The sequence below is a fragment of the Plecotus auritus genome (assembly GCF_963455305.1).
Source record: "Plecotus auritus genome assembly, chromosome: 7".
Taxonomy (NCBI): domain Eukaryota; kingdom Metazoa; phylum Chordata; class Mammalia; order Chiroptera; family Vespertilionidae; genus Plecotus; species Plecotus auritus.
This window is the reverse complement of record NC_137774.1, coordinates 55,913,032-55,923,114: the sequence shown is the minus strand read 5'-3', so window position 1 is coordinate 55,923,114 and position 10,083 is coordinate 55,913,032. Positions and strand designations below refer to the sequence as shown.

General features: G+C 49.9%; 1 protein-coding gene across 1 annotated transcript in view; it reads right to left on the bottom strand.

The window, feature by feature from the left end:
• Positions 1-9,618, bottom strand: part of TNFRSF13B (TNF receptor superfamily member 13B) — a 51,749-nt gene extending 42,131 nt beyond the window's left edge. Inside the window, exon 1 of the mRNA XM_080679233.1 lies at positions 9,475-9,618. The gene's annotated coding sequence lies outside the window, so the exon portion shown is untranslated. The remainder of the gene's footprint in view (positions 1-9,474) is intronic.
• Positions 9,619-10,083: the final 465 nt, after the last annotated feature.

Here is a 10,083-nt window from a genome sequence, read left to right as displayed (position 1 = left end):
GCCCCCGCCAGCCCCCACCCCAGCCCCAGATGAACTTCCAGAGACCCTCGAGTGGTGTCGCCCTTGCCGGATCTCCAGCCAGAACTAACCAGGTCTTGTGAGAACCAGTCAGGTCACTTTCTTAGTGTTCTGCCTGGTGTGATTTTTGCCTGTTGGCCACTGTTCAGTGACCAGCCAGTGAGGCCCGTGGGGAAGCCCTGCCTCACAGCACAGCCTCCTGGGGAAGGCTGCCTGGCAGAGAAAGGCTCTCAAGGACGTGCATGCGCTTGAGTTGCCACTGGCCCAAGACTTGATTGCCAAGCAAGCGGCAGTTACATTCTGACGTAAGTGTCGCAAATAAAGCGATTATTTATAGTCATGTGTGTGACATCCGGTCAGTGCTCCAGGCTGGGAGCTGCTCCTAGACCTCAGCTGGTAGCTCAAGCATCAGAATCTTCCAAAGACACTAGCCCCACTGCTGTGTCCCCTGCCTCTCCCCTGAGCTATCTCCCAGGGCCTTTCTGGATGGTTGTGGGGCCTGAGTACCTCAACCCCGTGGTGTTTCCTGTTTTATAATGTGGTATCTGAGGGTGGAGCCCTTCTGCCTCCTTACATTGTTTCATTCATCTCTGAATCCAGTGCCTTCACTGCACCAGACACAGAGCAGGTCCTGGGTACATGCTCACAAATGACCGAACGCCTTGCACACAGCCGTCCTCAGTGAGACTGTGGACTAGAAAGCGGCCGTGGTCCTTGCCCTGTAAGGTCACTGGGCGGGATAATATCTGAGTTTTATTCTGTTCCCTTGCAGCTTACAGTTCCTTCACTCACATAGAACTAAGGGGAGGGGTGTCCTGGTAGGGGCGGGAGGGGGGGCAGAAATCTTGGCTTCTGCTTTCGTTTTTGTTAATCCTCACCTGCAGGTATTTTTCCATTGATTTCCAGAGAGAGTGGAGGGGAGGTGAGGAGACAGAGGGAGAGAGAGAGAGAGAGAGAGAGAGAGAGAAGCATCGATGTAATAGAGACACATCAATTGGTTGCCTCCTGCACACGCCCCCAACCCGGGCCAGGGATGGAGTCCACAACCAAGGTGGATGCCCTTGATTGGAATCTAACCCGGGACCCTCTATCCACAGAGCCACACCAGCTGAGGCCTGGCTTCTGCTTTCAAAACTTAGGGGAAAGGATTCTTGATACAGACAAAGTGGGCCAAAAACCAGCACAGAAAATAATTGTCTCCTACTTAAAAAAAAAAAAAAGCCTGTAGATTTAAATATGAAAAAAGGATAAAATTATTTTGAAAGGCCTTTTTAGCTATGACACAAAATCCAAAATCTATAAAAGAAAAGATTGATAAAATAGACACAAACAAAAAACTTCTGCATGACAAAAAACACCTAAAGAAAGCCCAGAGAAATGAAAAATGGGAACAAAACACTTGTAACTCATAGCTAAACACTGACAGAAAGGAAAAGATCAGCCACCGACAGAAAATTGGGCAAAGGCATTGAACAGACAATTCACAGACAAGAAAAACAGCATGAAGATGCCTGGTCTAGAGATGGGCAAGTTCAAACGACACTGACACTATCTTCCCCTGGGAGAGGACTAAGCATACAGAAGCTTAATCACACCCATTGGCAAGGCCACACAGCGCAGGCACTCTCATTGGTCATGCAGGAGGGGAAGAGGGCAGCCCTCAGGAAGGGCCACGTGGCAACGTTTGTCAAAATTACTGATGTATCCCTCAGTAACAGTGACTAAACTCTGGCATTTATCCCAAAGCACACATGATAAAATCAGTGCAGAAATATTTGTAAAGTAGAAGGTTGGAACTAGCCCCATGCCGGTCAGTGCGGGTGATGAGGAGATGCAGGAAGCCACACATTGGGTGCCACACAGCTGCAGAAGGGGATGGTGGCGGCGCAGGTGCTGCAGCATTGTCCCACACACCCAAAGGCTGCAGGTTTCATTCCAGGTCAGAGCACAGGGCTAGGTTCTGGGTTCGATTCCCAGTCGGGGCACGCACAGGAGGCAACCGATCGATGTTTCTCTCTCTCTCTCTGTCTCTTCCTCTCTTTTTAAAAATCAATAAAAAACATATCCTCAGGTGAAGATTTTTTTTAAAAAAAGGAAGAAGAAGGCTCTTTATATATTACTATGGAAAGAACTCTAAGATATACTAAGTAGAAAGAAAGCAAAAACAAAACAAGGTATTGTTATAACAGCATGGTTCATACGCTCCTCCCTCCCTCCCCTCCTCCCCCCCTCCTTCCTTTCTCCCTTCCTTCTTCCTTCCTTTCTACAAGAAGGGGGAAAGTTCCAACCTATGAATGTGTAGGTGCTTTTACATAATGAAGAAAGAAGCACTGTGAGAAAGCAGAGGAGCCCGGCGGCATCACTCAGTGGCTGAGTGCCGACCTAGGAGCCAGGAGGTCACGGTTGGATTCCCGTAGGGGCGCATGCAGGGTGCAGGAGCAGACACTGCACGGAGGTGGGAGCTGGAGGGAGGCAGGGTCGAGGAGGCCACACTACCAGGACCTTCCTCTGGCAGGGGGGTTCTGGACGGTGGCAGGTGGGCCACGCTGTGAAACCAGGCACACCTGTGAGCAGCCCCTTGTGGCATCGCTGATTCTCCTCACCCTCCCCTCCTGTTTCATCACAACCTGCGCCCTAGCCATTTCCTGTCATCACATTCAGTCTTGAGCCCGCAATGTTTCCAATCTGGGAACAAGGGGTGGAGGAGCGTCTGTGAAGGAGGGAGCCTATGGGTTGTAGAGACTGAGGGGACCTGCTCAGCTTAAGGCTCCTCCCAGTGCCCCCTGGGCAGTGGGTTGGGGGACAAAGAGGGTGCGTGTGAGTGGGGCTTCCTCCATGTCCTGGCTTTCTGAAGGGCTGCAGGATCTGAGCTGCTGCTGTGCCGCAGGCCAGTTGGGCTGGTGTCCAACAGGGTGTCTGTCACAGAGGGCCTCGTGCCATGTGGCCTGGACAGCGTGGCCTCACCTGTTTGGCCTCACCTTCCTCCTCTGTGTAAGTGTTCGCGTGTTCACACACACGCTCACACACTCTCACACACACTCTCACACTAACACACACACTCACACGCACACGCACACACACTCACACGCTCACACACACTCTTGCACACTCACACTCACACACTCACACATACTCACACGCTCACAAACACACTCACACACACTCTCGCACACTCACACTCACATACTCACACATGCTCACATGCTCACACACACACAGCTTGTGCTCCGGGGGTGCCTCCTGCCGTCACAGGCCTTCTCTGTGGGGCACTGTCCCAGGTGCGAAGGGCAGGGTCTGGACCACTTCCCGAGCTACCCTCCCCCCGAGGCCAAAGTGCCATACGAGCTGCAGCTCTCTGCTCACCACATGGAGGCATCACTGTGCCTGAGGAACCTCGGGACACTGGCTGGCTACTGTGTAGCACTGTCCCAGCTGGTATCCTCCCCCGGGACTGCTGTGCTTCGTCCACGGCCCCCCTTTCTGCAGAGCCACTTCCTGCCCAGATCCCGCCTGTCCTCCAAAGGCCTGGAGCGCGATAGACCTAGAAGCTCGCTCTGAGTCCTGAACAGAAACCAGGGCTGGTGTCCTGGGTCACATGGGAAGAGGCTCAAATAGGACAGCTCCTCCTTCCCACCCTTGCTGGCATCTCTGTCCTCAGGAGGCGGTCACTCTGGCCACCTGTGAGAGTTTTGAGGGCAGGGTCTCGGTCTCCTTGATTTTTCCCTGCTTCTGCCTCCCCTCTTATGGCTCATGGCTCCTGTCAGAGTCGTGCTCTCTGCACACTCCTGTTCTCAGGAGCCCCAGAACCTAGGGGACCCAAGATTCCCACAAGTCAGGCAGCCAGAGAATCTCACCCCTCTAACTCAAAGACATACTTCAAGTTCAGCAGAAGCAGTTACAGAAGTGTGACCATCAAAGGAGAACCAAGATGTGTAAGTCAATGGCTGTACTCGCCGTCTCCCACAACCACATCAAAATTACAACTGAAATACAGAACAACCACCATTCAGAACTGCCTGAACTCTGGCTGAATGGAAGTTCTACAACTAGAAAAGTAAAGAAGGAAGCACATTGAGACTGGTAGGAGGGGCAGAGGCGTAGGACAGGCTGGTCTGACACCCACGAGTGGCATGTTTTTAATCGGGAGGGATATCTTGGCTGCAGAGACCGCCCATGAGGATCAAGGGGTCCCATACACACCTAAGACCCCCAGCCTAGGGTTCCAGAGCTGGGAAAAGAAGCCCCATAACTTCAGGGTGTAAAACCCAGTGGAGATTGTGGCTGAGTGACGTGGAGGCTACTGAAAACCCAGGCAGTTCCTCTTAAAGGGCCAGCACACAAACTTATATGGACTTGCTCCCTCTGAGCTCCAGTACTGAGACAACGGCTTGGGGGGATCCAGGGACATATGGGGAGGAATTGGATTGTCTGGCATCACAGCAAGAACTTAGGGGTGGCTTTCTTCCAAACAGAGGTCATTGTTCCTGTGCTGAGACCTCTCCATCACAGAGCTTACTGGGAATCATATCTGAGTTTCCACCAGCCTGGCTCACACTGTTTGCTCTACCCTGGTGATTCCCTGAGACCTCTGCCTCATCCAATTTGCAGCCCCACCCAACCTGTTTTCAGCAGCTTTTCCATATGAATGGCCTGTCCTGGCTTAGGCTTCAGACTTTCATAAAATATCTCAAGCAGCTGGACTCAGCATGCCCCATACATATCAGTAAGAGGCCCAAGGCAGCTTGGCCTCACCTGGGCACTTTTAAGCCTATCACAAGTAGCAGCCATCTGCAGTTTTCTCTGTAGTTCCTGCTGGATGGCCCCAGGCAGTGGCTGACTTTGCACCTCTTTGGAGGCCCCAGAGCCAGTGCACCCAGTGGACTGCTTCAGACCTCACCAGATTACAACTCTATACATCCACAAGTGACACACTCAAGGGATAGATTCAGTGAGCACCAAAGCCCCACTGAACAAGTCCTGCTTCATAGGGGTATCTCCTGCACAGCAGCTCTTTTGATGTAGTCGGAGCTGGTCCTCACAGCCAATTGGCCTGGAGGTCAATTCCTCCCAGTGAGGCCAACAGCAATCAAGGCTCAACTACAACAAGGCTGTGCACCCATCCCATACAAGGATGCACCTAGAGTGCCCAGCTTAGGTGACTGGAGAGGCTGAGCCACTCGGCCCTACAGGACACCTACTACACAAGGTCACTCTACTAATTCCAAAAGACATACAAGCTCTATCTAATGGATAGAGACAAGCACAGGGAAGCAGCCAAAATGTGGAGACAAAGAAACATGTCACAAATGAAAGAACAGAAGAAATCTTCAGAAAAAGAATTAAATGAAATGGAAGCAAGCAAACTTCTAGATACAGGGTTCAAAACAATGGTTATAAGGATGCTCAACAATCTTAATGAGAGCTTTAAGGGACTTAATAAGAATTTCAAGGATCTTGGTGAGAATTTCAAGAACCTTAGTGAGAATGTCAAAGACCTGAAAACAGACCGGTCAGAAATTAAGCATATGCTAACTTAAAAAAGAATAATTTATAGGGATTCAACAATAGAGTAGAGGATTCTGAGAATCAAATCAACGATTTGGAATATGAGGAAGCAAAAAACACCCAATCAGAAGAGCAAAAAGAAAGAAGAATCCAAACATTTAAACATAGTGTAAAGAGCCTCTGGGACAACTTCAAGCATACCAACATTCGCATTATGGGGGTGCCAGAAGGAGAAGAGAGAGAGCAAGATATTGAAAACCTCTTTGAAGAAATAATGACAGAAAACTTCCCCCACCTGGTGAAAGAAATAGACTTACAAGTCCAGGAAGCGCAGAGAGTCCCAAACAAGATGAACCCAAAGAGGCCCACACAAGACACATCATAATTAAAATGCCAAGGGTTAAAGACAAAGAGAGAATCTTAAAAGCAGCAAGAGAAAAGCAGTTAGGAAGAAGAGGGAAGAGGAGGAGGAGGAAGAGAAGGAGAAGGAGAAGAAGAAAAAGATGAAAAATATGAACCATAAAATGGCAATAAATACATATCTATCAACAACTGAATCTAAAAAATCAAAATGAACGAACAAGGAATCTAATGAACAAAATAAACTGATAAATAAAATAGAATCAGAGGCATGGAAACATAGAACAGACTGACGAATCTCAGAGCAAGGAGGGAGAGGGGGTGGGAAGAGATTAACCAAAGATCTTATATGCATCTATGCATTACCTATGGACACAGACAATAGGGTGGTGACGGCCTGGGGCAGGGAGAACAGGGTGGAAGGGGCAATGGGTGTGAAAGAAGGGAGACATCTGTAATATTCTCAACAATACAGATTTTAAAAAATAAAATAAAATACTAGCCTTCACTGAAAAACGAAAAACAGAAGTATGACCCTCGTCCCATTCCCGCAAGAGTGAGGATGTAAAATCTCAGGGGGGACTGTTAGATAGACAAGGGCCTTGAGGTCTGGGCCATTTTCACTAAATGCTATTCTTGCTGAATGTTAACATGCAGTAGTTTGCAGACCAGCTGTGAACAGAAGCTTGACAGGAACCCAACCTGATAAGTGTAACCAACTGCAAAGAAGAAATCAACGTGCAATTGACCAAATAGTGCAGGTAAGCCATGGCTGAGCCTCCCTTCCCACAGGCAGAGCCGTGGGTGTGAATCCGGCCTCAAGTGGCTGTGAGTAAATGAAACTACCTAAGGACAGCCAGGTCTCGTTTCTCATAGAGCCAAGTGGGAACCCCTGGTGTCTGGTAGCAAAATGACCCAATTTAAAAATGGATGAAGGAGCTAAATAAACATTTTTTTTTCCCAAAAAGACATGTGAATGGCTAGTAAGCACATGAAAAGATGCTCAGCACTGTTTTCATTAGGGAAACACTAATTAAAACCCACAGAAATACCGACGGGGCTGGCTATAACGGAAAAGAGACAATGCCAAGGCCTGGCGAGGACTGAGAAAGTGGAACCTCATGTATTAAGTGAGATTATAAAACAGTGAAGCCACTTTGGAAAGCAGTGTGGCAATTCCTTAAAATTTAAATCAGACTTGCCATGTGACCCAACAATTCCATTCCCAAGAGAAGTGAAAACACGTCCCCCCACGTACGTTACATGAGTGTTTACAGCAGCAGGACTCATAACAACGGAAAAGTAGAAACAGCCCAACTGTCCTCCAATGACGAATGAATAGATAAAATGTGGTCTATCCAGCCCTGGCTGGGTGGCTCAGTCGGTTGGAGCATCACCCCATACACCAAAAGTTTGTGGGTTCAATTTGCAGTCCAGCCTGTATGAGAGGCAACTAATCTCTCTCTCTCTCTCTCTCTCTCCCTAAAATCAATAAAAACATATATTGGGTGAGGACTTTAAAAAGGGTGGTATGTCCATAAAATGGAATATTATTTGGCCACAAAAAGAAATGAAGTAGCCGAAACCGGTTTGGCTCAGTGGAAAGAGCGTCGGCCTGCGGACTGAAGGGTCCCGGGTTCGATTCCGGTCAAGGGCATGTACCTTGGTTGCGGGCACATCCTCAGTGGGAGGTGTGCAGGAGGCAGCTGATCGATGTTTCTCTCTCATCGATGTTTCTAGCTCTCTATCCCTCTCCCTTCCTCTCTGTAAAATATCAATAAAATATATTAAAAAAAAAAAAAAGAAATGAAGTACTGCTCCACACTACAACATGGATAAATCTCAAAGACATTATGCTAAGTAGAAGCCAGTCACAAATCACCACACTTCATTTTTATAAAATGTTTGAAGTAGGTAAATATTTAGAGATAAAAAGTAGATTAGGGTGGAAAGACATGAGGAGTGACAAGGTTTCTTTTTAGGATGATGAAAATATTCTTAAATTAGATTATAGTAATGGTTATATTCTTAAAAAACTGAATTATACACTTTAAACAAGTGAACTTAGGGCATGTAAATTATGTACCAATCTCGCTGTTTCTTGTGGGGAAGCCAGAGCTGGGCAGCTGGAGTCACAGAGGGAAGGAAGACTTTATTATACACCTTTTCATCATTTCTGGTCTTCCAACATGTGACCATGTATTCAACCAGCAAATTGAAAAAACAAGAGAATCAAACAACATTAAAAAAGAAAGACACCTAGCCGTCCCCTTATTTGGGGAGGGAGAGGGAGAGAGATGCACCCACACCAGTCCCCGGGGACACAGCGTTTTAGCCAGCACCTGGCAGCCTCCGAGGGCTTCAAAACACCCAATTGGCCAGAGGAATGCCACCCCTGCTCCCAACTCCAGCACCACCCAGACCTCCATCAAAGCCCTGAGCTATCATCGGCCTCAAGAGAGGTCGGATAACCCAAGACTGACCCTTGCTGGGCAGACAGAGGCCTGAGAAAGAAGCTCCGTGGGCATGGGCAGAAGGATGACGCCTCTTGCGTGCCTGTCTGTGCCCGGGCCGCCCCCTAGGCCCTCCCGACTCTGACCCCAGGGAGCAGAGGAGGGGTGATCACAGGGCCTCCTGCCGGCTTGCTGGCGGGCTTGGCCCGGTAACAGGTGCGATAGCAAGAAGTGAGAAACACTGGGTTAAAGAGCACTTTGCAGCAGGGGGCAGCGTCAGACCCAGGCGGTGCTACCCAGGGCTTGACCCCCTGAGATCCGGCCTGTGATCCCTCCGCAGGGTGATGGATCCGGAGCCGCAGGGGCGGACAAACGTTTAAACCTGCCCTGATGAAAACCCTGCAGGATAAACAACCCAGTTTCCTCAAGAAATGAAGAGCCAGGAAACAAATAGTGAGACAGAGGGAACTCTCTAGACTAAAACCTACAACAACATGGGCAATGTAGGTTGAGTTTGGACCCTGATTTGAACAAATCATGGCTAGGACGGTCGGGAACGTGAACATTGGCTATTTGGTGACGAAGGAACCATTCTTTTCAGAAGTGGTCATGGTATGAGGGATGGTTCAGTTTTGGGGCTTTGTTTTTATAAAGAGTTTTTGTTTTAAGAGATAGACCCTGAGGAATCTACAAATCAAAGAACATGTGCTTTAACATGATCCAGTGGGACCGCAGGGAAAGGAGGTGAAGAAGTCGGCTGGATGCTGAGTGTGTAAGATGGTGCTGCAGGAGGGGGCTAGAGTCTAGAGTCAGACTCTCCTCTGCTTTGGCATCAATGTCAACTTCACATGGAATATTTTAAAATGTCCCGATCAACCTGATGCTGAGTCCAGGGGCCAGCGTGGGGTGGGGGTCACAGAGGGAGCTCCTGACCTTCCACCTCTCGGCTCTCGGGCAATGCCAGGCACAAACCTCCAAAACCTCCAGACTCAGGGCTCTGCCCATGTCGGGGCTTTTGGGGGGGGGGGAGCGGAGAGAGCACTGCCAGAGTCAGCTTACCTGCTGTGGGTGCCGTGCCCACCGAACCCCACGGAACCCCATGAAGTGCCCCAGGCCAAGCCCTCCCTGCACCACTCACCTGCCTCCCAGCTGCTCACACGCTCCTCCTGGCCACTGGGACCCAGCGCCTCGCTGCCTGACTCAGGCCGCTCATCACTCAGGCTGTTTATTATTAGCCTGAGATTTGATTAGTGCCCGACCTGCACTTCCTGGGTTTTCCCCCCAACCTGCAGGATGTAAACCAGCAGCAGCCTCCCCTCCCACGCCTGCGCAGTGTCTTGGCCGAGGAGGGTGCCTTGGCCTGACACTCCAGGAGTTCCCTGGTGCTGTCTCCTGACCCCCACTGTCCTCTGCTGCCACAGGGGCATGACGAGCAGGGGAAGGTCGGCCGGCCTTGGGATGAGGTCTAAGCTCCGGTGGGGCCCAGACCTGGTGCTGGCCCGTCGCTGGACGCCATCTCCTGCTCCAGTCACTCACCCAGGCTGCAGACAGGGGTCAGCTCTCCATTCCCCGAGCATGCTCAGGCCCATCCCTCCTCCTGAACAACTTGTCATATGTTATAACCTAGAAATCTCCTCTGTTCCCGCTTCAGTCGGTGTGCCACCTCCTCTGGGAAGCCAGTCCTGACTGCCTGGCCCGGTGACGTGTCCGTTTTGTGCTTCCTGAGCCCTACCCTCACCCCTGGCTA